Source organism: Microcebus murinus, chromosome 4, assembly GCF_040939455.1.
Source record: "Microcebus murinus isolate Inina chromosome 4, M.murinus_Inina_mat1.0, whole genome shotgun sequence".
In the NCBI taxonomy this organism is placed as follows: domain Eukaryota; kingdom Metazoa; phylum Chordata; class Mammalia; order Primates; family Cheirogaleidae; genus Microcebus; species Microcebus murinus.
In genome coordinates this window covers 39,888,696-39,916,626 of record NC_134107.1, presented here as the reverse complement: position 1 = coordinate 39,916,626, position 27,931 = coordinate 39,888,696, and the positions used below count along the sequence as shown (strand labels likewise).

At 35.1% G+C, this 27,931-nt stretch overlaps 1 protein-coding gene and 1 long non-coding RNA gene across 2 annotated transcripts in view; one reads left to right on the top strand and one right to left on the bottom strand.

Moving 5' to 3' along the window:
- LOC105854901 (uncharacterized) overlaps window positions 1-27,931 on the bottom strand; it is a 455,854-nt gene that overhangs the window by 113,454 nt on the left and 314,469 nt on the right. The gene's annotated exons all lie outside the window — the stretch shown is intronic.
- Window positions 26,271-27,931, top strand: part of LOC105854917 (uncharacterized) — a 43,554-nt gene continuing 41,893 nt past the window's right edge. The window contains exon 1 of the mRNA XM_076002085.1: window positions 26,271-26,805. The gene's annotated coding sequence lies outside the window, so the exon portion shown is untranslated. The remainder of the gene's footprint in view (window positions 26,806-27,931) is intronic.

Here is a 27,931-nt window from a genome sequence, read left to right as displayed (position 1 = left end):
TTATTCTTACTCTGGACCTCACATGTACTTTCTAACTTTATTTTACAAAATTTCATTTGAAGAACCTATTCTAACCAAGCCGATTTACTACCTATTTCTCAACACCCCAGCCAAACATATATCACCTGATTTTTCTCATATTTCTAAAGTTAATCCCTCTTAATGAAAAATGTTCTGTTATATAAATCAGATTTGATTATTGTGCTACACAGGCTATTTTCTTTCCTTTTCACTGAGATTTCAGGTTTCTAGAGGGAGTGAGCCACATCTAAGCTTATTTGCAGCAACAAAACTGACCAGAACAGAGTTTTACTTTGCAATTTGATTTGACGGAAAATAAATAGTTTAGAAATCATCTCATCTCTTACGCGCTGTGAAAAAGTCATAGAAGTTTGATAGTTTATTTGGGAGTGACCTAAAGCCATTAAACAGCATGTGTATACAGTAATTATGTGTCCGTTTCTATCATGTACCGGGCACAGTGCGATGCTTAGAGCTAACAAGGTTGGTAGTGCAGTGGAGAGATGAAGGGCAATTAACCTTTAAATATAAGGGTTAGCTAGTCAGCTCCTGAGAGTCCAGGCTGGAGGAGAGCAGGTAACCCCTTTGAAAACAGTACTCTGATTTCATGAATTTGTGATGTACAGAGGCAATAGCTGTAAGATTCAGCAGTGTTGTTCATCCCAGCCACGTTCAAACAGAAAGAAGGAAGTAGTATGGCAACTCTGGAAAAAGTGTCTTCTTATTTCTTCAGCAGAATCCATTTGCAAAAAGGAAGGCTATATTTATATTGAATATATACAATTTATATTCATTATATTCATTTATATTGAATACATGTTAAATATATTTCTTTTATTTGGTAAGTCTCAGATAAAATACTGTATTCTTTTGGCTGAGAATTTATATCTAAGAGGTATTTATGTGGCTATTAAACAGTTTATTTGCAAAAAATTCAAAAAAAAAGAATAAAAACTAGAGAAAAGGAAATGGATACGGACCAAGACAAAAATAATGGTAAAGTAAAGGTGTTCAAGCATTTGGGGATCAGAGAAGGTGAAGCTGGTTATAAAGAATAGGATCATTGACATGGCGTGTGATGTGTGGAAGTTTCTTTATTGTCTCCCAAAAGCTGCAGGAGAAAGGGAGGAGTGGGAAAGAAAAATGTCTGATACTCCACAACAGTTTCCCAGTTATGAGTGTGAAAGGGGTGTGGGGTTTCTTCATGACAATTGATCCATTAAAGAGTAGAAATAAGTGATTATCAAGGGAGCTGGGGAGATGTCATCCACTGGGAGTGAGCATGGGGTTGCCTAGCCTCAAACATCACAAAGGTTCTGGCTTTTAGGAAAGAAGAAATTCCCCCAACTAAGGGTTTCTATCAATACCCTGGGATTTTTACAATGCTATTCATAAACCAAATATAATAAATCACTTGCAAATTTGGTATTAAAAAGTAATTAGAGCTTTTTGTTTCATGCTTGACAATTAAATATTTTGCAATTCAGTATTGAATTTTCTTCACCTTAGTGATCTGGAGATATGGCTCTAGAGATCTGGCTTCTTGAGATTCATAGCTTTCTTGCTATAGTAATATACTGATGATAAAAATCACCTGAAGAATAAGGTTTCTTCCAGTTGATTCCTGGATAAAATTCGGAAATACAGCCTGTGCTTCTCCACTACAAAATGTTAGAGTGGCTCAATTTATCTAAGATGGTGGATTTAAAGCCAGGCACCAATACCCTATTACTGTAGTTCCTATGTGTCCACTTAGGTGCTGCTCAGTTAATACCAGTTTGCTGGTGAGTATATGTGGTGCTTGTTTTTCCATTCTTGGGATACTTCACTTAGTAGTATGGGTTCCAGCTCTAACCAGGAAAATATAAGATGTGCTATATTACCGTTGTTTCTTAGAGGCAGATGGGAGCGGGGAGGAGCGCGGGTGTATACATATACAATGAGTGAGATGTGCACCATCTGGGGGATGGTCACGCTGGAAACTCAGACTTGTGGGGGGAGGGGGAGAAGGGCATTTTTTTAAACCTTAAAATTTGTACCCCCATAATATGCCAGAAAAGAAAAAAAGCCAGGCACCAAGGATCCTTAAGGTGGGCAGTGTGATATGAGGGTTAAGATATGGCTTGGGAGTAAGCAAACCCCTCTCTAGTCATCTTTGCCAGTTGCTGGCTATGCGACCCTCAGTAAGCTAGTGAATCTTGAAGATTTTCAGTTATCTTATTTCTAAGATGATAAAATCAATAACTATCTCAGAGAGATATTGCAGTGATTAAATACAAAAATTGAATCAAAACAGTAAACACAGAACATAGCACTTATTCAAATTAGAAAAATTGTGGGTATTATGATTTCTTGGGTGCTCCTGAAAAGAACAGATGAAACTAAATGAGCCAGGCTCTAAATTCCCTATACTACATCAACAAAAGCAGCGTTGGTTTGGTCTGGTTTACATATAGAACTTTCAGGTTAAAGTTAATTTGAATAAAGCCTTCAAATGTTCAAAAAAAAAAAAGGATCATAAACAAGGCTTTAAGGGGAAAATAATATCTGAACAATTATTCTATTCCAGATATATTGTAAAGAATTTTCATGAGTGAATTCATTTAATCTTCATAGCAACCCTATGAAGTAGTACTAGTACTGCCACTTTACCTAAGAGAACAATAAGACACAGAAAAGCTAAGTAATTGACGAAGAGCATACCATTAATAATTGGAAGAGACAGGAACTGAATCTGGGCAGATAAGCTCCAGGACCTACTAAACTATACTTCCTTTCTAAGTACTATAGTGTTTCCAATTGACCAAAAATATCTCTTTCCCCCGATTTACAAGGGGGGAAATTATAGCAGTCACTGCAGCATTATGTAAATCATATCAATGAACTAACAGTGAAAGACCCAAAAAGATACCTGCCCAGTGCAAAGTGCAAAAGTCCTAAAAATTTCCAGAAGACTAACTTTATGTAGAACTATGGAATAATCTTATATGCAAAGATATTGATTGATGAGATTTGAAATCAAACATACCTGAGATCAAAATATACTTCTAATATTGAGGTTATGTATTCTGTTTTAGGATCATTTTAGTGAAGATTGATAGCAATTTAACTTCTTACTAGCTTAAGCACTAAGGGATTGATTGAAAAAATACTGAGATGCCCTGAATAGTTCAAAGAAGAGGTGAAAGAATGGAGCCAGACCACAGGACCACAGAGACTGTTGCAAGGTAGTCAACACCAGCAGAACTTTCTTTTTTCTATACTTTTAATTCTTTTACTTTTCCCCTAGAATCCATCCCCTCATATGGCACAGACAGGTCTACCTTCAGCTCTAGGATTGCATCCTTCTCTTGTGACTAAGGTGACAATTGGAGTCTTTACTACCAGCTTTAGCAGAAAATCAAGTGAAACAACTCTAATTGTATCAAGTTGGCTCTATTCCCTCTTTTCTATCTAACTATCCAATTACTGTAACCATGGGAGTTTACTTCCTTTTCTCAGAGAGGCAAGGTCTGTCATAGAAAGGTAAAAATTGTGATAATTGTACCAAGTAAAATTAATATCTAACACAGGAGTCTTATTTTATTTTTATCTGAAAAATTAGATAATTCTTTCCAACTCATAGGTTTATATTAAGATTTATAGCAAGGATAAGTGAAATAATGTATGGAGAGCAATTGTGCATTATAGAGGCTGAATAACTAAGATTTCCTCACACCTCTTATGCCTTTCTCTTTATCCTGTATCTGCTACCCAAAACAAGGGGTCATTAGATGAAAAAGATAGGCAAGGGGAAGAGGACTTGCTATTTTACTTCTCTGCCAACAGTTTCTGCCTTATGTTCTAAACATTTTGCAACTCATGTATGAAAGTGGCAGTAGACCAAGATACAGCTTCTCTCTAGAGTCTTATTTCATGCCTTCTGTCTGTTTTCCTTATATTTTGCCCCATTATAGTTGTATCATAATGCATTATACTTTTTTGTTTGCATATCTGTCATCCCCAATAAGCTGATAAATGACAGGAAGCATATTTTGTTCATACATTAACACCCATTAGAGTTGCACATGGTAAGTGCTCAAAAATGAGTAACTGAATAAGTTTGAGGATTGTCGAATTTATCCTGTAATTATCTATTTATTGTACTGCTCATAATAGATGCATAATTATCATCATAATTTGAAAAGTGATATATATCATTAAGACATTACAACAGACAGCACTGTTTTTCACGTTTTTTTCATTTAATTCTCATAACCCTATTTAGAAGATCTTATTATTTCCACCCACTCTTTTCTCCTCCTTGCACCAGTTAATTTTAAATAGAAAAACTTAGAATTTAAAAAGTCAAGTAATTTTCCCACGGTATCAAATTAGAAAGCAATAGAGGCAAGATTTTGAAATATTTTTCAGTATAATATTTGTATGAATGTCACATACTTCACAAGAGAAATATACAGATAGAAAGCAGTATATGTTACTAGGGAGTTTGTTATTAAACATCATCTGTAGTTTATTGATCTGATTATCTGGAAGGTCTTGTTACATATTCATATGTGGACTGTAAGGTGATTGTCACGTTGCCATGTCTTTTAATTATTAACCTGGTTTTCTTAAGCACTTTAAAAAGCACTTGAAAACTTGTGTCATGCAACCTGTCTTGTAGTATTTTGCTCAGAATCCTTGCAGTATAGCAGTCAGTTAATGTGACTGAGGAAGAGGGTAAAGCTGGCCTTAAGAACAGAAGAATCTCTGCCAATCACTGAGAAATAAGTGTAAATGCAGAGCACATGATGTGCTTACTCATCCTCCCATACAATTATGAGCTGGTAACAGATTTCCACAAAGAAAATTCAAGTGAGAGGGACATTTAAACCTGGATTACATGTGTGCTTCTACTTGTAATATTAAATATTCCTTCTGAAGGTTGAGTATATCTGAACAATGATCTAGGATAGCACTTCCAACCAGGAAGTAGCAAAAATTTTTAAATCAGAGTTTTTACTTTGTAATCTCAGGACTAGAATGACATGGGAAGAATATATCCCTCAAGGTCAGAGATTTTTTTAAATCAGTGATTTTACTTAATAATTTCAGAATTAGAATGAGGTGGGATAAATATATCCCTCAAGGTCAGATCACCTAAAAAGCATTTGCAACCTCCAGATGCATTTTGTTTGTTTGTGTGATTTTTTTTTATTTGATTTGACTTATTTTCCTTTTCTCAATGAGTGGATTCCATCATTGCCAGTATTGGATTCAATGAAAAAGTTTCTCCTCTGTACTCTATTTTTCTAAAATGGTGACATCTTTTCTGTTCACCTTGTCAGTTCAGACAATGATACATTGATGCTGTATGCTATTCTAAAGTTGTAGTTTTGAGACCATATTTAGAAACTTTTACCATATCCCACTATAAAAAAAGGATTTTACATTTACATATATTTCCTACCATACATATATTACATATATGTATGCTACTCAAATACAACAAACTTAACCGTCACTACATGTAACATATTGAGATATTTTCTATCTCATCCTCTTTTTTCTTCTATTAAGATATTTTTAAGCGAAGTTATAACCCACTAAGTTGACTTCCTAGCCTACTAATCAGTCATGGTCCTCAATTTATAAAACACTGGTTTAGAGGAGGAAATGAAACACATGTATTTCTTCTTCTATATTAATTTTGTTAAATTCTTTCATGAAATTCTGAGTTTATCTTGTGTCCATTTCAAGGGAAGAGTTAGGAAGCCAATGCTATTATTTGCATTTAAAATGTCATGTAGTGAAGAAGAGTTAAAATAACAACCTATGTTAAGATACTCTCACCTTTAAGAAGAATAAGAAATGCTGATTGATAGTTGTATTGTATATATATGTGTGTGTGTATGTTTAAATATATGTGTGCATCTATATCAAATTTTCTGTGTATTGTATTTGGTCATATCTTTTTATTTCAGCATATTATGGGGGTACAAACATTAAGGTTATGTACATTGCCCTGCCTCCCCTCCCCCCTCAAGTAAGAGCTTCAAGCATGTCCATCCCCCAGATGGTGCGCATAGCACTCACTATGTATGTAAATACCCATCCCCGCCTCCCCCTCCCACCTGCCCGACACCTGATAAATGTTTTGGTTTTTTTTTTGTTTTTTTTTTTTAACATTTTGGTTAAATTTTATATCTTTGCCTCTCCCTAACAAGGGTTAGAGGTATATTTGGTCATATTAAAAAAAAAAACTTTCGGGCTGGGAAGAGAGTGTGCTTACAGGGGCTAGCCAATTCTTAGGATAACAAAGGTATGCCTTTGGTATGCAGACTAATCATCCACAGCCACACCTCCTTTATCTGGCCCATAGTTACAAAAAGTATGGCCCATACTTACAAAAAGGTGATATTCCTCTGCTTTCATCATACAGAGCCAGGTACCAGGAAACTAAAACCACCCCTATAGTGTAGACCCTCCAAAATTGTTCAAACTAGCCAATCCTAAAATGTTTATCTTGCTCTTCTTTTACATTTTCTATAGAAATCCCAGTACAGACTCTGGCTTAAAGCTTCCCTTTGATGCTGTCTGCTGCCTCCTGATTACCTGGTGTGTTCCCCACGTGGCCCTGAATGGTTTCCTGTTCCTCATGTCTCTAATATCTGTAAGTATTCTAAAGTTTATTTTCCTGAATTTCTATGTCTCCTCTTGTGGCTGCACCCAACTAACCATAACATAAAAGAACCCAAAACAGTATTGTAAAATGTAGTGTTTAGAAATGAGCCGAGGATTAGAAGGCACTTGGGCCTGTGTTCAAAACTCCTAATTACTATTTAATATCGGACATGTTATTTCAAATCTCCAGTCTACAGCCATATCATCTGTAAAATAGTAATAAGGATACTATCACTGCATCTGCCAAAGAGGATTATTTTGGGGACTAGATGCAGAGACATTTGAATATTAGAACAGGATGCTTTATAATTTACCTTTTTCAAACAGGCAAAAAATAATTATGCCCTAATGAACTAAGTCATTCATTGTATGTAATTAATGCACTTCTCCTCTATGTATCTTGAATGGTACTAATCATGTATTATTCTTCCTGGAGAATTGAGAAAATAATTATTCAAATTATTTTCTTGTTCCGTGGTTCAGATGAGGAACCTCAGTTGAGCCTGTATTCTATTTTTACTCAGATTCACAATGAATGCAGTATTTTTTAATTAACACATCTTTCCCCTGATTCAAGCAGAAATTCAAGTTCTTACTCTTGTCCAAATAATGCAGTTTTTTTTTCTTCCTTCTCACTGAAGCCAGAACCCAGATAGGTTTGTTAAGCAAGAGAATTCAAAATTTTCCACTGCCTTTCACGTAGGTGCCTCTCCCAGGATACTGTAGATTGGTAGACGATGGAGCTATCAGAGAGAATTTCTTATCTTTCATACTAACTCACCCAAAACTAACCTGAGCTCCAAATTACAGCAATGTAGATTCACTCACTGGACCACTTCACAGTACTCAAGACTATCAGGAGGATGATTTGTTTATTGAGGGCCATGACTTTATGGCTCCAGACCACTATTCTGCAGGAAAACTAGATGCATATACTATTTTTCAAAGTCTAGAATTTACTCTTGAAATTAGTAATATTTTGCCTTTTTCCACACCATATGGAAATAATAAAACAAATTGAATTTATCATTCTCATCTTCTAGAAGTTTACTTTCTAATAGGGGAAATAAATGTTATTTGTCCTATGTTAGCTTCATGCAAAGATACACATTTTCTTTCATTTTAACTGATATGTAATCTAAAGAGTCTCACAATATGTTAGCATTTGTTTTTCCCTTTAAAAGAAGCTGCTATTAAATCCCTGAAGTGTTTATCATCAGTTGCCTCCCCAAATCAAATTAGGAAAGAAGATGTTACTATAACACAATATAAAACTTATTTTGCAATCTGTCTAGATTCAATGTAGTTTAAGAATCTAATGAAAAAGAGTTTGAATAATAGAAGTTGAGATATAAATACTTCTCCCACCCCATTCTTGATGTATACTATCACTGAGCAAAATTTACAATTGTGGGACATAAAGTAAATCATTTTGGTGTCAGGCCATATCTGCTTCTCATTATCTGAAGATATTGGTAAAATTTACCACCAGAAACCACCAGAAACAGTCTTATAAGGATTTAACACTCTCTTAAGTATTTTGAAGTGGTAAAGTACAAATGATTCTTGGTGAAACTCACCCTAAGTGAATATCTATATTTTAATCAAATACAAAGCTTGTCTCCATATTCCTCAGATAGTGTCATCATTTCTTGTGTATGTAAGAATTCAATTGATGTTCTGGGATGAAAATTGAAACTTGAAAATATAAGACTAAGCCATAGGACAAAAAATGATAGGATAAAAATCACCTCTTTAAAAAAGGCTTAAAATTGTCTAGGAAGTGAATGCAAAAATTTGATATTGATCACCAAGATTAGCATGGAACTTACCAATCATCATAGGATTTCCATCTCTATAGTCAAATTAGAACCTTCTGTTGTGATTTATAAATATCCATTTCCAAATAACACATTTTTAGATATAATTGTGAATCTTTGAAATTAATGCACAAAATTATCTGTATACTTTTATAACCATGATATTTACTAAGGAAAATGTAATCATGTTGAATGAAAAAAAAATTACTTTACAATATACTTTTTACCATGATGGTTTCATTCAATGATATTAGAATTATACTTTTGTGATATTAAAAATGCTAAATAGCATTATTATGTATTATCAGATATCACTCTGTTTCTCAGCCAGTTTCTCTCTCTCTCTCTTTCTCTCTCTCTCTGTACAAAAACTCCCATATTATACATATATATATAATAATTACAAATTACAGAGCTATCATAACTCATTCAATATACTAGTGTATAAAAGCTTAGGCTTGCAATTAAAGGGAGTCCTGCTGAAACTGAGATGCTACCTCCAAACAGCTTTGTGATCCAGGACAAATCCAGTTAACTTCCTGAAGCTTCAGTTTCTTCTTCTCAAAAATGGTGATAACAACATCATAGTGTTATGATAAAAATTAAAGTAGATAGTATATGAAAAAGGAAATAGTACCTTGCACATGGTGCGTATTCAATAGCCTGTGTGTGTTTCAGAGAAAAACAGATGCTGAAATAAGAGGAAGAGAAGCTATATAGCATAAATTATATGTTGTGTTATTTAAAAATATGTAGATGGAGGAAATTTTCAATTCTAAAATTTATGCAAAGTGATTCACTACAGGATTTATTCTAATACTGTATCAAGTTTCTCTCATGCACTTAAAATTGGATGTACAAAATGTCAATTTATAAGTAACTATGGAAGAGCACATATTATATGATATCAGGTATACATTATATTCTTTCAAAATGCAAAATTTTATGTTGGTTATATATCTGGATTTTCTATAGCTGGTATGTCTTTATTGTGATGGCCAACTTGACTGAGCTAAGGAGTGCCCAGATTAAATGTTACTTTTGAGGATGACTGTGAGGGTGTTTTCAGATGAAATCAGCATTTAAAGCAATGGACTCAGTAAAGTAGATTGGGTGGGCATCATCCAATTTCCTCCAAATCCTGAATAGAAAAAAAAAAAAAGTTAGAGGAAGGAGAATTACTCTCCTGTTTCCTTCCTGCCTTAAGCTTTAGCTGGGATATGGGTCTCCTCTTGCCCTTGGACTGGGAGTTTTTCCACTGATTCTCAGGCCTTCATACTCAGACTGGAATTACAACATTGGCTTTCCTGATCTCTGGTGTGCAGATAGATGGCTGATCAGAAGACTTCTCAGCCTCCATAATTGTGTAAGCCAATTCTTCATGATAAATATCTTTCTCTCTCACTCTCTCCAAATATATCTGTGTGTGTGTATGTGTGTCTGTGTGTATGTGTGTACTTTTGGTTCTGTCTCTCTAAAAAACCCTGATTATTTCTATCTTTTATATTGCCAGTAATTGTGAAAGTAGGCTTTGATATATGCAACTGGACCACATCCAAGCATGTGAAATACACACATGGGTCTTATATATAATGGGAGTATGGCTATGGGCCTGAGAAAGAATAGAAAGTGGATCCAGAGGCTGCGTGTAGTGGCTGATGCCTGAAATATTAGCACTTCAGGAGGATTGCTTGAGGCCAAGAGTTGCGACAAGCCTGAGCAACATAGTAAAACCCCATCTTTACAAAAAGTCGCCATGCATGGTGGTGCACAACTGTAATCACAAGTATTTGGGAGGCTGAAGCAGGAGGATGGCTTGAGCCCAGGATTTGGAGATTACAGTGAGCTATGATGATGCCACTTCACTCTAGGCCAGGCAACAGAGCAAGACCCTGTCTAAAAATAAGAAAGAAAAAAAAGAAAGAAAGAAAGAAAGAAAAAGAAAGAAAGAAAGAAAGAAAGAAAGAAAGAAAGAAAGAAAGAAAGAAAGAAAGAAAGAAAGAAAGAAAGAAAGAAAGAAAAAGAAAAGGAAAGAAAGTAAATCTGGAGGGAGAAATGTTCTAGAACTTGCATATAATTATTACATGTATACTTGTAACATGGCATGGTCAGGTTTGCAAAAGATACCAAGGAGCTACTCACAAGTGAAAAATGTCTTAGGTCATAACAGCTATAAGATAATACTGGATTTGGTATAGGGAAAAATATAAATACATACTGAAGAATGTGATTGAACACAACACAAGAAGCATGTTTTATTCTGATTATAGTCTGGTCCAATCTCTTCCACCTACCAATTCAAGAATTTATGCCATAGTTCTTGGAGAAGTGATGTTATAGTGAAGAAAATAATGACTACAAGGAAAAATACAAGAGTACAAAGGATTGCTGGCTTTGGGCTGAAAAAAAGGGCAGATAGTGTAATGCACAGATAGGGAGAAGCGAGGGTATTTTCCCTTTACCAACAACAAGAGAAAGTAAAGATGCTACATTGTGGTCAGAATTATATACAGATACATATATAAGATATTCTCTTAGATTACCAAATAGGCCAACAAATTCCCAGCAAATATGATATGTGAGTTCTCAAGTGTCCTCATCCTACTTCATCAGAAATAAAAAAAGAACTGGGCAAGGGCTGAAAATATTCTTTCCATAGCATCAGAAATAATAGTTGAGAAATGTTAACTAAGTAAATTAAAAATTAATACTGTTGTTTAAGAATTTTTATATTGGCAACATTAAGTAAGCAAATATTTACTATTCTATAGAGTATTATAGTATTTTCTCAATAAGCCAAGTTATAAAAACATCTCAATAAATATTAATATATACACTTAACCATTTATTAAACATCTTTTGTATGTCAGACAATGTACTAAACTCTACTTGCAAGAGATAAGAATAATTGGTGTGCTCATGTGGCTTACAGTCTGAGTGAAATTGGAAAAACATTATGGCTATATAAACAAATAAGTAAAGATAAAAATAACTATAGGTTCTTTTTCACCACCAGCTTCACCATCAGCCTAGGGTGGGGGTTAATCCTCATTGTCTTTTCATTTGATGAAGAGGAGTTTTATACTACATTTCAGCTTTTATTGTAAAATCTGTCTGCCGTTTGTGGATAAATTCTTACCTACAATATTGATATGTACAAAGGTACATATGATGAGTAATGATGACTTTTTGGAAATACAGTGCAGTTCTTTAGGAGTATAAGAAATGTAAACCACAGTAATTTATACAAATAGTTTAATGGAGTCTTTATAGTAATTGTGGATTTACAAAAAATAATTGGATATATTATACAAATGACAAATAAGCACCAAACTAATGTAGGCACAGGCCCTTGCTAAGGAAATTAAAAATATTATACCATTAGTTGATTATTCATAAGAACAGTGGGGTAAGCATGTGCTTCTGATTGAGACCTGGGTTCCAGTAATTGTCATGTTGACAACTGACCTTGAGAGAACTACATATATTTAAGAGTTTGAATACTTTGCTTTAGTTGTAGTAATGTCAAGAGTTATTGTAAAGATTAAAGATGACAAACTAAAAATATTCATTAAAAGCTACTTTAATTATTTCTATGTCATTAAAAGCTTGGAAGAACACAGGAGAACAGCTGTCAACTCAAAGTTGCAAGACAAATTTATTTTTCATCTCCTTATTTGCTTTTCTTTGACATGTAAATTGCCATCAAAATACAAAAAGATTATATTCACTGGAGTATATCAGGAAAGAAACACAAAAATAAAAGTATTTCTAGACCCCTCGCCCACTGCCTACCTCCCTAGACACATACAAACACACACATACACCTACCTCAACAATATATGAAATCAACTTCTATTTTTAAAACAATTTGTCTTAGTTTGTTTTGTGTTGCTATAATAGAATACCTGAGGCTGTGTAATTTGTAAAGAAAAGAAGTTATTTGGCTAATTATTCTATGGCTGGAAAGTTCAAGACTGAGCAGCTGGATCTGGTGAGGGCCTCGTACTGCTTCCCACTCATGGCAGAAAGCAGAAGGGGAACAGCTGTATGCAAATAGATCATGTGGTTAGAGAGGAGGCAAGAAAGAGAAATCAAGGAAGCCAGACTCTTTTTTAACAATACCCAGTTGAGAGATTGTTGGATCAAATGGTAGTTCTACTTTTAGTTCCTTGAGATATCTCCATACTGCTTTCCATAGAGGTTGTACTAGTTTGCAGTCCCACCAGCAGTATATGAGTGTTCCTATCTCTTTGCATCCACGCCAACATTTGTTGTTTTGGGACTTTTTGATATAAGTCATTCTCACTGGAGTTTAGTGATATTTCATTGTGGTTTTGATTCGCATTTCCCTGATGATTAGAGATGTTGAACATTTTTTCATATTTCTTGACCATTAGTCTATCTTCTTTTGAAAAGTTTTTATTTATGCCTTTTGCTCACTTTTTCATGGGGTTGTTTGATTTTTTTTCTTGTTGATTTGCTTGAGTTCTCTGTAGATTCTAGTTATCAGCCCTTTATTGGATATATAACATGCAATCATTTTTTCCCATTCTGTAGGTTGTCTATTTGCTCTAATGCTTATTTCCTTGGCTGTACAGAAGGTTTTTAATTTGATCAGGTCCCATTTATTTATTTTCGTTGTTGCTGTGCTTGCCCTTGGGGTCTTCTTCATACATTCTTTGCATAGGCCAATGTCTGTAAGAATTTTCCAACATTTTCTTCTAGAATTCTTATCATTTCATACCTTAGGTTTACGTCTGTTATCCATCGTGAGTTGATTTTTGTGAGTGGTGAGAGGTGTGGATCCTATTTCAGTCTTCTACATGTGGCTATCTAGTTTTCCAAGCACCATTTATTGAATAGAGATTCTTTTCTCCAGTATATGTTGTTTTGTTTTGTTTTGTTTTGTTTTGAGACAGAGTCTCATTCTCTTGCCCTGGCTAGAGTGCTGTGGTGTCAGCCTAGCTCACAGCAACCTCAAACTCCTGGGCTCGAGCAATTTTTCTGCCTCAGCCTCCCAAGTGGCTGGGACTACAGGCATGCACCACCATGTCTGGCTAACTTTTTCTACATATATTTTTAGTTTGCCCATTAATTTCTTTTTATTTTTTAGTAGAGACAGGGTCTCACTTTTGTTCAGGTTGATTTCAAACTCCTGACCTTGAGTGATCTGCCCGCCTCAGCCTCCCAGAGTGCTAGGATTATAGGCGTGAGCCACCACGCCTGGCCTCCAGTATATGTTGTTGTCTGCTTTGTAAAATATCAGATGGCAATATGAGGTTGGCTTTATTTTAATATCATTTTTCACAGATCTAGAAAAAATAATTCTATACTTTGTATGGAACCAGAGCAGACTTCATATAGCCAAAGAAACCTTAATCAAAAAGAACAAATTGGGAGGTATCAATTTATCAGACTTCAAGCTATACAAGTGTACAGCAACCAAAATAGCATGGTACAGGCACAAGACTAAGAAATCAAATTTTCTACTTCCTGTTTCAGTCTTGATAGGTTTTACCTTTCTAGAAAATTGTCTACTTTGTTTAGGTTATCCAATTTGCTGGTGAATACTACTTCATACTACTATCTTGTACATTTTTATTTTTTGTGACATCAGTAATATCTCCTCTTTAATTTTTGATGTTAGTTAGTTGAGTCATATTTCTTTTTGTCTTGTTAACATAGATAAGGTTTTTTAATTTTCTTAATCTTCTAAAAAATCAACTCGTAGTTTTGTTGATTTTTGTATTTTTTCATTTTACTTATTTCTGCTCCTAATCTTTATTATCTCCTTCATTATTCTACATTTGAGCTAAGTTGTTTCTTCTTTTACTACTCCCTTGAGGTATAATATTAGATTGTTCATTTGGGGTCTTTCTTCTTTTTGTTAATAAAACTATTTACATTTAGTACTGTAACGTCCCTCTAGTGCTGCTTTTCTGTAACCCATAAGATTTGGTATGCTTTGTTTTTGTTTTCATTTGTCTCTAGATATTTTCTAATTTCCCTTTTGTTTTCTCCTTTGACCGATGGTTGCTCAGCAGTGTGTTCTTTAATTTCTACATGTTTGTGAATTTTTCAGTTTTCCTTCTGCTGCTGACTTCTGCTTTCATGACGATGTTGTCACAAAAAATACTAGGTATAATTTCAACAAATTTGCCAAAAAATTGTTTTGTAACCTAACTTGTGATCTATCCTGGAGTATATCTATGTACACTTAAGAAGAATGTATAGTCTGCTCTTGTTAGGTGGAATATTCTCTATATATCTGTTCAGTTCCTTTGGTCTATAGTGTTGTTCAAATCCTCTGTTTTTTTGTTGATCTTCTGTCTGGTTGTTTTATCCTTTATTGAAAGTGGGGTATTGACATCTCCTACTATAATTGTGTTGTTATCTATTTTTCTTTTCACTTCTGTCAATGTTGATGCCATCATATTGCTAAGAAATTAACTCAGAGAATAAGAATGCTGGCGTGTGCATCAACAGATTAATAGCGAACCGTTGCTTAGAAACTGTGGCTTTCCAGCCATGACTCTTACACGTCACTTTCAAAATATATTTTTAAATGAAAACATCACATCTCAAACTTTTAAATATGATTTCTGGTGCATAGACACTATATTTAAAACAACAACAGTAATAAAGGTGCCCTGCACAGAAGTAAATCATAACTACAACTATTAAAGTATCTAAGTGCTAAATACAGTTAAAATTATACTGATAGTCTCCTTTAAAGAGTTACAGTTTGCTCATTCCTGGAAACTTTGTTTAACACTTCTGCTAAAATCTAGGAAAACCACAATTACATTGGCACCACATTAGTAAATGTTTTTTAAAAAGTATGCAAAATAACAATTTGCATCACATAGATACTATATTAACATGTAATTTGTTATATAACACAAAAGGAATAATTATTAATCTATAAGTGTATTTCTAATTACTTTTATGTTATAGTCTCAGGATTATGAGCCTTTACAAGGAGGTTTTTATTAGGATTAGGAAAAAAGAGCTAATGAAATAATAATTGCTATGAATGCTACATTAGCATTTTAAATTTGAAAAAATTACACTGCTGTAGTACAGAATGCACAAGAACACTCTATTCATTATTACTATAATGCTAGGGAAGTTATTAAACTTGTTTATTTATTTTTTCTTAGTGTCTTCATCAGTGAAAAAGAGTACACATTATTTCCCGCTTATCTGCAGTTGCACTTTCCATGTTGTTAGTACAATAAGATACTGAGAGAGAGAGAGGAAGGCCACATTCACATAACCTTTATTAGAGTGTAGTGTCATAATTGTTCTATTTTATTATTAGTTATTGCTCTTACTGTGCCTAATTTATAAATTAAGCTTTATCATAGGTATGTGTGAATATAAAAAGCAATATATATAATACAATATTATCCTCAGTTTTAAGCATCAACTGGGGATCGTGGAATATATCCTCTGTAGATAAAGGGAGACTACTGTAATTTGAATATATTTATATTTCCTTTTAGTTATGGTTATAGATGAATTTCCAAAATGTATGATAATACTTAGATAAATATATATTGGGTTCAAAATTACATATAGATATTTAAAATAATAACATAAAACTGCCCCTTGAAGAACACTGGGAGGGGAACTTCTTAGATATGCATTGTTTGCAATTATTCATGTTTTAGAATGATTACCCTTGAGCCAGTATTGAGGATAGAGTAGATTTTGGATGCCTAGATTTTAAAACACTGGAGATTAATGGGATGAATCCCTAAAATATCTACCTAATAGGTTTTGTAAATCATGTTATGTGTCCTTAAGCTAGGTACACTCATCCATCACACACAATCTGAAGGGAAGTAAGTAGAAACAGGCATCAAATTTAAATAAATAGTTAAACAGCATAACAGTCAAAATGGTTAGTACAGAAACAGGTAATAAAACTTTGAATTTAATTTAAAAAACATGCAAATAGCAAACTAGTAGCAGTCTGTGTCCTAGATAGAATCTGATGACAACTTCAAGCTGGATTATTTTGGTGATTTTTACATATGTGTGTGAGTGTGTGTTTGTGTATAATTTTTAAAGACTTGGGAAGCCACAGAAATAGTCATAGAATAAGGGCAATGCTTCTTTGTCTCCATGGTCTCCATTATGTCTCACTACTATTAGTTGTCAAATCTTACTGATTCTACATGTGAAATAGTTCTTAAAGCCTTTTTACCATTCCTAGTTTATTGTTTACCTATTGCTCTAATGTGACCCCCACCATATCCAAATGCCTTTTCAAGTGAGTTCTGAGATGAAAGCAAAGATTACAATATCAGAATTTGGTCAGGAGATTGTTTTAACCTAAAGCAGTCAGGGTGAGGAATCTAGAACTATGTCCATCTAAAAAGCTGCAAGTCAGAACAAAAAGATACATACACACAATACCAGCACACACACACACACACACACACACACATAAATCCAAGTCCAAGTCCACAAGATAATAGTGTAGTCATAAGAGAAGGAACATGGGCCAGAAAATAAAGGTAAGTTGAATCATTCATCATTCCATTAATTCATTCATGAAAAATTTATCACATATGTCGTCAGTATCAGGCACTTGAAATTCAATGGTGGTCTGATTTATTGATGATTATTATCTTAAAAGTACAATATTATAGAGGCAACTGCTCACCTGTATACTTCTTAGTTACTAGAGGCCCGCTGTCCTTAAAATATACACTTCCCATGATTATTTTATATGATTTTTGCTAAATGTTTGCCATTTGACCCTTAATATGCTTTATCTATCTTTTGTACTAGGCTCTGTGCTCCAGGAATCTGACCTTTATGAATAATATCAGTCTTCTTTGTCACTTAACTCCTAGTAGGGTTCAGCCAATTGGCTGTCAGCATGAATTGGAAGGGGCTAAGAAGAAAGTGAGACAGATATACTTAGTCTCCTGGTCCTTACCCTGAAGTCTCTTCTGTCTCCTACTTTTCAAATAGTTCTCCCTCTGAATTCTGATAACTGCTTTTTACCCATGCTCCTAGCCCTTGTTCTATGACTACTTCTGCTGCTTCCAAAGTCCTTAAAAATAATACACAAACACACATACATAAAAGTCACCAAAATAACCCAGCTTAAATTTGCCATCAGTTTAAGTCTAGGACACAGACTGCTACTAATTTGGTATTTGTATGTTTTTTTTAAATAGTCACCAATCAGAGATTAGACCAAACAATCTCTTGATACTGGGCAGAATAAACTAAATAGAGCAGATCCTTGATGGGGCTGCAACTGGTAAAACTATAGAAAATAGTATGGAGATTCTTGAAATAGTTAAAGGTAGACCTATCATTTGATCCAGCAATTTCAGTACTCAAAGGAAAAGAAATCATTTTAATCATTTTATCAAAAAGACACCTGCACTCGAATATTTATAGCAGCACAATTCACAATTTCAAAGATATTGAATCAACCTACATGCCCATCAATTCATGAGTGGATAAAGAAAATGTGATATATATATATATATATATATATATATATATATATATATATATACACACACACACATACATACATACACACACATACACATGCGTACACACCATGGAGAAGTACTCAGCCATAAAAAGGAATAAAATAATGTATTTTGCAGCAACATGGATGGAACTGGAGACCATTATCCTAAGTGAAGTATCTCAGAAATGGAAAAATAAACACGACGTGTTTTCATCAATAATTGGGAGCTAAATTAATGAGTACTCATGGGCACAAAGGACATTGGAAACTTAGAAAGGGGGAGGAGGAGGTGGGGTGGTGAAGGACAAAAACTGCCCTGTTGGGTACAGGTGATATTCTGGTGATGGGCACAGTAAAAGCCATGATTTCAGCATTAGACAGTCTATCCATGTAATGAAAACAGCTGTACCCCCTAATACTATGAAATAATAAAAGAGAAATTCTTTAGGTATTGTGTTAGTTCTTTATTATTGACTAACAAATTACCACAAACTGAGCAACTGAAAACAACTTCCATTTATTAACTCACAATTCTATAGATCAGAAGTCCAGGCAGGCAACCCTGAGCTTGCTGCTTAGATTCTCATAAGGCTGAAACCAAGGTGTGGACTGTACAGGGCTCTTATCTAGAGGCTTTGGGAAAGAATCAGCTTCTAGGCTCATTCTGGTTGTTGCCTGAATTGAGTTCTTGGTGGTTGTCAGACTCAGGTCATTTTTATTTTCCTTGCTGTCTATTAACCAGGGGCCACTGTCAATTTCCAGAGGTTACTTGCATTTTTTGACACATGACCACATCCATCTTCAAGGCATATCAATGCTTTCTCGGACTTGATATCTTTCTGGTTTCTACTCCTGTTACCAGTCGGAGAAATCCTCTGCTTTTAAATGACTCATGTGACTAACTCAGGATGATCCAGGTAAGCTTTCTACAGTAAACTTTTTAGTAACTTTAATTACCTCTTCGAAACCCCTTTACTGTGTAACATAATCTTGAGCTTAACACTAGGGCACAGAGGTCATTTTAAATTTCTTCTAGTAAAGGTGAAAAAATACATAACTTAAGAAGATATCTTTGTAAAACTTTTAAATGAGACCTGAGGTAAAGTTTGTTCAAAGTTGTTCTGAGGAGATCCTCTGAATTCCTTAGTCCTAGGGCAAGCTAATAATGGACTTCTCATTTGTACATCATAGCTTTCCTCTTACAAACAACATTCAAAAATTAGGTGAGTAGACAGTAGGAGCGGGTATTAAAATGCCAGAAAATAATTGTGCCAAAGAACATTAGAAATATGATTAAATAACCAAAAAATTCCTATGAGCCCTCATTCTTAAGAAAAATATAATAAATCCAGTGATTAAAAGTTTCAAAAATAGGAGAACTCATTCAGTGAAAATTTACCTTCCATCCATGGACAGAGTGGCATCTCAAACAGACATAAAGAGTCTCAAATGTGTGTGCTATTATGGAATCAATGATGTGATCAAAGGTCGAGAGAGCTAAGATAAACATTTTTGAAACTCCATGTCTGCCAATGCTGTCCACCCAAAGCCCACAAGAAACATACTTTTAGTTCAGTGAAATAGAGTTTATTAGTTTGTTTAATGAGGGAGAATTCCCACCTTGAGGTAGTGAGATACTAAGAGTGTGCTATAAAGGACATAGACAAAGGATTTGAACTGTGTTTTGAAGCTTTTCTGTGGATTGCCAGCAAGTAAAGATAATTCTATGATTTTATATTTTTATAATTCTAATGCAAAAGTCAAGACATAGTAAATTTAAAGCTATAATGTGTAAAGAAACAATATTGCTCATATTAGTGATGAATTATGGAGGGCTTTGTTTTTTTGTTTTGTTTTGTTTTAGCTTTTGGCAATGTTCCTTTGTATTTATGTTCAAAAGTAGTCCATGGCCTAGCTCAACTGCCAGACCAAGTCCTGGCTGTCACAGGCTGCTTTTCTTCTTCTTACTAGTGAGAGATACAGCCAAGCCCATGTCCATGCCTCTGTGGGGTAGTGTGAAACAGATGAACTTTTTGGGGTAGGTACAAATAACACTATCACCACCTGCCATTATCAACATCCTCATCTTCAGTAGAGATTACTATTGTGAATGTGCTGTTTTCCTAAAACAGTACTTAGAGATTTACAATCATTATCTCATTTGATCCTTACAGAAAACCTATGGACTAAGTGCTATTATCATCCTCGCTTTACAGACCATGAAACTATTTAGCTCAAGACTACACAACTAATAATTGGCACTTCCTTCACTTAATCACCCTAATTTACTCCCTCTCTATAGTCAAATTGCAGCTCCACCAGCTGTGTAAAACTTTGGAGTGTTGCAACTTCTCAGCAATTTTACAAATTTGACACGCTGCCTAGCACAGAGCAGAACTCGCTCAATATATGCTGATTTGACTTTTCTATCCCTCTATTTAATATAGATTCTTTTCAATGATGCTGGGCATTTAGGCTTTCTTAGGACACAACACTGCCTAGGAGACTACTATAAAATTGAAATCACCAAATCAATTTAATCCCAATAATACATACTTCTCTTGGGGAGTAACTTTTTTGTTACTTTGTGCTGCTTAAAACTACATGATTCTGCTGATATCTAAGACAAATTTCAGGAAGGGACCTAAGAGCAAAAAGTAGTCAACTCTCTATCATCTGTAGTCTGAAGTATTTACATTATCTGAGACTGTTGAGTCTGTAACCCTGAATCCAATTCTACTTTCTATTCTCCATCTAGAGCTTTAGTAGTCTTTTTAGGAAAGAGATATTTATATCACAAGCATATTGTTTGGAAGGCAGGTCTGAAAAAAACTATGGAATTTATCAAAAAGAAATAGGTAAGGAGGAAACCGGAGCCTAATTATTTAAATTCATTTATAGTTTGATAAAAATAATTACTTAGTGTATAAATAAGTAACGTAGGAGAAAAGTCAAAATATGTGAGGTAGCCAGTACATTGTGAGATGCATCTCGTTATCCCTGCATTCTCCACAACACCTATTACAATGAGGAACACATAGGAGCACTCAATAAAAAGCGTGTTTGCAGAGGGTTATGGTAGGCAGACCAGTAAATTGGATTCTCTTGTTCTGTATCATAATCCCAGCTTACTGATCATCATTCAGGGTGACTTTGGGTATATTACTTTAACTTCCTGTGCTTCATTTTCAGTACAGTATAATAACACTTACTTTTATGTCCTTCTTACTCAGAGAGTATCAGAGTGTCATAAAGACCAAGTTTTATTGTCAGTTGCATTTGTATTCAATTTTAGTCAAAAGCTTTTTCAATCAGTTCTTTCAGAGATACATTCCCTATTTGAATCTTTTGATTTTTCAGTGAATGGCTAAGGTCTCAGCCTAACTCCATATAGTTGTATAATGGTAGGCTGATTTTTTTAGACAGCATAGAAATGGTAGAGTGGATGTGAATGTAAGACAGATAATCATAAAAAAAAAAAAACCTGATTTAAATACAGACTTAAATGTTGTACATATTTTACAGTCACTTGACAGCCTAAAATACAATAAATGGAAATTTGTTTTTGATAATTCCAATGAGGCGGTGCGTGGAAACATACAAAATCTCAGTATTTATAGTCTCAAACTTAAGATCATAAAAAAAAAACAACTAAAAACTCTTCAGAACAAGGCTCATCATAGTGATTAAACTTTGGGGACTTATTCATACATGTACCTCTAAAAGTTAGTGGTGTTTTGAACTCAATTTAAAACACACGAGCTAAGAAGATAAGAATTATTTTCCTTCAAAAGAAAAAAATCTGTTTATTTTAGAAGTAGGATAATGTATACTAAACAGACATAAGAAAAATATTAAACATATGTTAAGAGACCATGATATATATACACATATAAATGCACACATTATAAAGGTATATACAGGTATATACATGCATGTATGTATGTATATATATATATATACACATATACACTACACTCACTTCTTTCTTACTCTGCTACAGCTATTTGAGCATCGAGTATTTAGTCATAATTATTAATATGTTTGTGTGAAGGCACCCTTGGGTGGAATTTTGTTTGAGACTTCAGCTTTGATTTCAATGGTGAGTGCAGAGGCATATTTCAGTGATCAAATTTCATGAGTCATTTGGCTCTCTCTTACATTTCTTGGTGTTTGACCTCTGGAATAAATGTCACAAACACCCAAAACCACATTATTTAATTTTGGGGTTTTATGGGTGAGTAACAAGAAATGTTGAAGCGATTCTATAACTCACTCTATCAAGTGGAAAATTGATATAGTGAACATTCATACCTCCTATAGTGCTTCTCTCACACTGTGCATATTTAAAATGAGTGAATTAAAAAATAAAATGAAGCAAAACAGTTGAAGTTAGCTGGAATGAAAAATATCTGGTATTTGATACTACAACAGGGTACATATAGTCAACAATAATTCATTGTGTATTTTAAAATAACTAAAAGACTGGGATTGGAATGTTCCTAACACAAAGAAATATTAAATGCTTGAAATGAAGGATACCCCAGATTATCATTATGTTTGTATCAAAACATAACAGGTACCTTATAAATATATATATGCATTATGTATCCATAATAATTAAAAAGAAAAAAAGTGCCTCCAAGAAAACTTGGAAATAGTTTTAACTGGGGAAACTTATGAAATGCCACATAAACATATTTCATTACAAAACTTTAAAATCAGAACAGCTTAAGAAAAGCTTAATAATGTATTTATTGTGTAGCTTGGTTGTTAGTAGCAGGTATTATAGCTCTAACACTTGGCACTTAATATTTGATGAGCATTGATTAAGAAGTTTGAAGAAATGAGTAATGAGTTTAAGTAATTGTTTACTTTATTAAGATTATATTTTATCTATGTACATTCTGTCTAAATATTTTATATTTGTATCTATATGCCTATATATATAGATGATTTTTAAAGTGCATAATATTAGCAGAAAGGAGGAATATACTATTGTATATTATTTTACTGCTAGAGGAATATACTATTGTATATTATTGTGTATTAATTGTGTGTTGTGTAACAGTGTGCATAAATACACTATTGACCTCAGGTGAAAACACAAAGAAAAAATTTTTTAAAAAAGAGAAAAATAGTGTTGATCTGAGTTAATGTCAGCCTCTATTATCTTTGGGCTGTCTAACCTTGGGAAACTTAGATAGCTTTTGTGTCTCTTTCTGTGCCTTATATAGTTACTAAACAAGATCCTATAAGTGAAAAGAATATAGAAGTCAGTGCTGGATAGAGCTGGAGCCCATTCTACTAAGTGAAGTATCACAAGAATGGAAACACAAGCACCATGTGTACTTACCATCAATTTGGTATTAACTGACTTAACTGACCAACACTTAAGTGCACAATTTAGTAGTAACATTCACTGGGTGTCGGGCAAGTGGGAGGGGTAAGAGGAGACAGGTATATTCACACTTAATGACTGCAGTGTGCACCATCTGTGGGATGGGGACACTTGAAGCTCTGACTTGGGTGGAGAAAAGGCAATATGTGTAACCTAAACATTTGTACCCCCGTAATATGCTGAAATTAAAAAAAAAAAAAAAGTCAATGCTCCTTGTGAAAGTGTAATAGCCCTTGAAAATCAATGAGATAATCTCCAATTCAGTAGAATTTAGCAAGTAATATAGCTGGTTAAATTCTAAGTAAATTATAACTTATGTTATAAAGCACATAGTACATAGCAGGTTTTTAGTAATGTTTATTAAGAGACTAGAGACCCACATCTGAGGGATGTGGTGAGCATTGTGGAGAGGAAAGGCATACCTCTAACCCTTGCTAGGGAAAGGCAAAGATATAAAATGTAACCAAAATGTTAAAAAAAATATTTATCAGGTGTCTGGCAGGTGGGAGGGGATGGGTATTTACATACACAGTGAGTGCAATGCACACCATCTGGGGAATGGACACGCTTGAAGCTCTGACTGCAGGGGGGAGGGGAGGCAAGGGCAATGTGCGTAACCTTAATGTTTGTACTCCTATAATATGCTGGGAAAAAAAACAACTTAAAAAAAAAGAGAATACATTGTAAGAGAAAAGTTGAAAGAATAGGTGTAGAAAAACCAGAGCCAAACTCCTATTACATATTCAGACGTTCCCCAAGTCAAATCACACTCCCAAGGGTAAATTATTTACAGTGAAAGTCTGCCTGATACAGTAAGTCTCTGTGGCTCCCAATCCTATTAGATTATGTATAGAGACAGTCTTCCAAACCACAACAATCCTTTTTCATTTGTGTCTTCTCTCTTTTTGCCTTTTCAGCCCAGTTTTATCAATTTTATTGATCTTTTAAAAAGCAGATTTTTTTCTTTATTTTTCTGTTATTGATTTATTATTTCTTCTATCTGCTTGCTTTAGATTTATTTTGCTCTTTCTTTTCTAGCTTTTTCTTTTTAGATAAAAGCTTAGTTTGTCAATTTGAGACATTTCCTCTTTTACCTGCATGCCACTAATTCTGAAATGTTGTATTTTTATATTCATTCAGTTTAAAGATTTGTTTGGTTTGCTTGTTTGTTTTTGAGTTCCTTCAAACTTTCTCTTTTATTCCTCAGTTATTCAGAAGTGTATTGTTAAGTTCTCCAGTGTTTGGAGATTTCCTTTTTTCCTTTCTGTTATTAATTTCTGATTTATTTCATTATGGCTAGAGAACATTCTCTGTATAATTTCAATTACTTTAAATTCGTTGAGGCATGTTTTGTGGCCCAGGCTAAAGTCTATCTTGGTATACACTCCATGGGTAGTTAAGAAGAATGTGCATTAAGATGATATTGGGACAAGTGTTCTATAAATGTCTATCAGATTCTGTTGGCTAATAGTGTTATTGAGTTCTTTTATATCCTTGATAACTGTATCCTTCCTTCCTTCCTTCCTTCCTTCCTTCCTTCCTTCCTTCCTTCCTTCCTTCCTCCCTCCCTCCCTCCCTCCCTCCCTCCCTCCCTCCCTTCCTTCCTTCCTTCCTTCCTTCCTTCCTTCCTTCCTTCCTTCCTTCCTTTCTTCCTTCCTTCCTTCTTCTGTTCACTGATATTTCCAGGTTGCCAGTTTTCTCAGTCTTGGATATATAAAGCAAAAAGAAAGCATAGGGACCACAAAACCTTGTCATTTCCTACATCACGGGGTCCTGAGCCTCACTCTCTGCCTTTAAGAGTCTTCTTATATTTCTTTTAGGTATGCTACCCAGAATTTTTATTTGCATTTAGTGAGAGAAATACAGTAAATGCAAATGTTAATGATGAAAGTTTCCATCTTTCTGGAAATGGAGGTAGGTCTCCAGAGTTCTGTTTTTAATAAAGTATATTGCTATTTTTTTCCTCCCAAATAACATGCATTTCACAGGTGAATTCATTAGTACATGCCTACTTATATTTGTTGTGTATTCTACTGTTACCAGATGGACGGGTATTCAGTTTGCAAAACTATTCATATATTTTAGTAGTCTGGACTATTGAAGACATTAATTCTGCTCTGTATTTGTTTTAAATTTAAATCTCTGTTTCTGAGCTATTTTATTTAAGACAGATCCAGTTCCACCTATGTTGCTGCAACCCATGCATCAAATTACACTTGCACCACCTACATTTGTAAAAATAAATAAATAAATTTAAATCTCATTAAAAGTTAGAAAAAAATTGGTTAACAAAACTGCTTCTTTTTATAACAAAGCTTCAAAAAGAAGATGAGGTACATTTGCCACAATAAATAACAATTTGAAAAAATTTTTAAAGATGAATTACATTTTTTTCAAATTTAATTATTTTTTTTCAAAATAAAGATCATCAAGTGCTGCATTCTTATAGGAAATTTGGATTTAAAAACATACAAAACATATCTCCAATCATACGGCCTCACCAGTCTGAGTTAATTACTGATGTATTTTTATTCAATTATTTTGATGTGATGAGTCTCACTTGAGGAAAAGGACCCAAGTTCAGGAGCTGGCAAATGCCATTCCGGCCTCAAAAGGGCAAATGGTGTTACATTTCTGGATGCTGATCTCTCCACTTCCATCATCACCCTACGGAGTCAGCCTCAAGCGTATCACTACTCATCGTTAATAAACGCAGTATTTCAAATGCTCTATCTAAAACACTGTTTCACTCTCCACTGTGCAGTCAGGTGAGAGGCACGTGGCTGCGACGGGACATCTGCCCGCGACCCAAAGCGTCGGATAGTTTTCCCCAGTAAATTCAGCCTAACTTCCTGCCGAGCACGCGGGTTCGACTACCGGCAGATTGGATTTCTCTTTGTCCCCGCCCCGCCGCTCCGCGTTCTCGGGAGAAGCGGGAGCAAGTGCTCGGCCTGGATGAGTTACGTGTAGCCGGGCGGCCAGAGCGCGGGCCGGCGACCGAGCGCGAGAAGCGGCGATCGCCGGGCTCCCCTCCCCCTCCCCGCGCCGCCTCCACCGACAGTGACAAATCGCCCTCTGGGCTCAGAAGCTGCGGCGACGACCGGGCCCTCCTAGGCCGCCGGTGACATCACTCTGGGAGCTGATTGCTCCCTGCTCCTGTCCTGGCGAGGCGTCGATCCCTTAGCCCGTCTCCGTCTCCTCGCCGCTGCACCGGGCTGACCGCCGGCCGGAGACAAAGCCCCACGCCGAGGAGCGATAGGACCGGGAGGAGGCTGGACAGCGAGGCAGCTAGGGAAGGAGGCCCCGCCGGCAGGCGACACTATGACATTCAGCCCCGCACACTGCCTGCCGACGGTCTTGCCTGCGCTGGTCCCCAGCACCAGGTGAGTCCAGGAGGGTGAAGCGACCTGAGCCCAGGGGCGCTGCCGGTGCGAGTCACCAGAGAGGGCCGCAGCGCGCAGCTCAGCTCCTCCTCGCAGCTCCTTCCTCGGTCGGAGAGTATCTTTAGGACTCTGATGTATTGTGGCAGCAGAGGCCTTTTGGAGGAAGTCTCGGGACTGCTTCCTGTGTGCAGGGACAAAGGGCTTTTTTCCTACCAAAGTCAACAAGTTTCTTTCCAGCCCTAATAGCAGTGAGCATGCGTTTACGGATAACAGAGAGACCAAATAAGCGAAACAGAATCAAATAGGAGAAGGAAATTGCCACTAGGCATTGTCCTCACGCTGGAGTTCTCTCATTAATGTCACAGACTCCGCCCCACAACGCAGGTGTTCGACTTTAGGGTATAGGGAGGGAGTCAGAGAAGGCAGATAGGTTCTGGAATATGTGTAATCTTGTTTAAAAAAGAAATGTCCCTGGACCTCTGAAATGACTTGTTTCAATATCTGGGTGAGACTAGGTGGTGAAACAATTTGCATGTATTTTCATTTTTCTGTCCTCTGAGCTGAACTAAACAAATAGCAAACAAGGCAATTTACAGTTAGAAACACTTTCAGAATACTGATGCTTTCTCACCGACCCTAGATGGAACTTTTTAAAGGTATCATTTATATACACAATATATAAAGTTTAATTGTATAGCTGAATGAATTTTGGCAAACGTATAACATAGAACATTTTCATCACCCCAGAAATTCCCCATATGCCCTTTTACAGACAGCACCTCCTCAAAAGTAAACTTTTAAAAAAATTTCTATCACGATAGATTAAATTTGACTGCTCTTTACATTTTTATAAATAGAATCATATAGTATATATTATTTTATATCCGGTTTCCTTCACTTAGTAAAATGTCTCAGTTTCACCTGTTTTTGAATCAGTAATTTGTTTCTTTTTACTGCGGAGTAAGAGGTATTCCATTGAATGAATAAGCCATAATTTGTTTTATTATTTTATTTGCTCGTGGGCAATTGAATTGTTTTCACTTTTTGGCTTTATAAAATAAAGTTGCTAAGAACATTCTGGTACAATATTTTGTAGATATTTGTTTTCAATTACCTTAGGAATCAT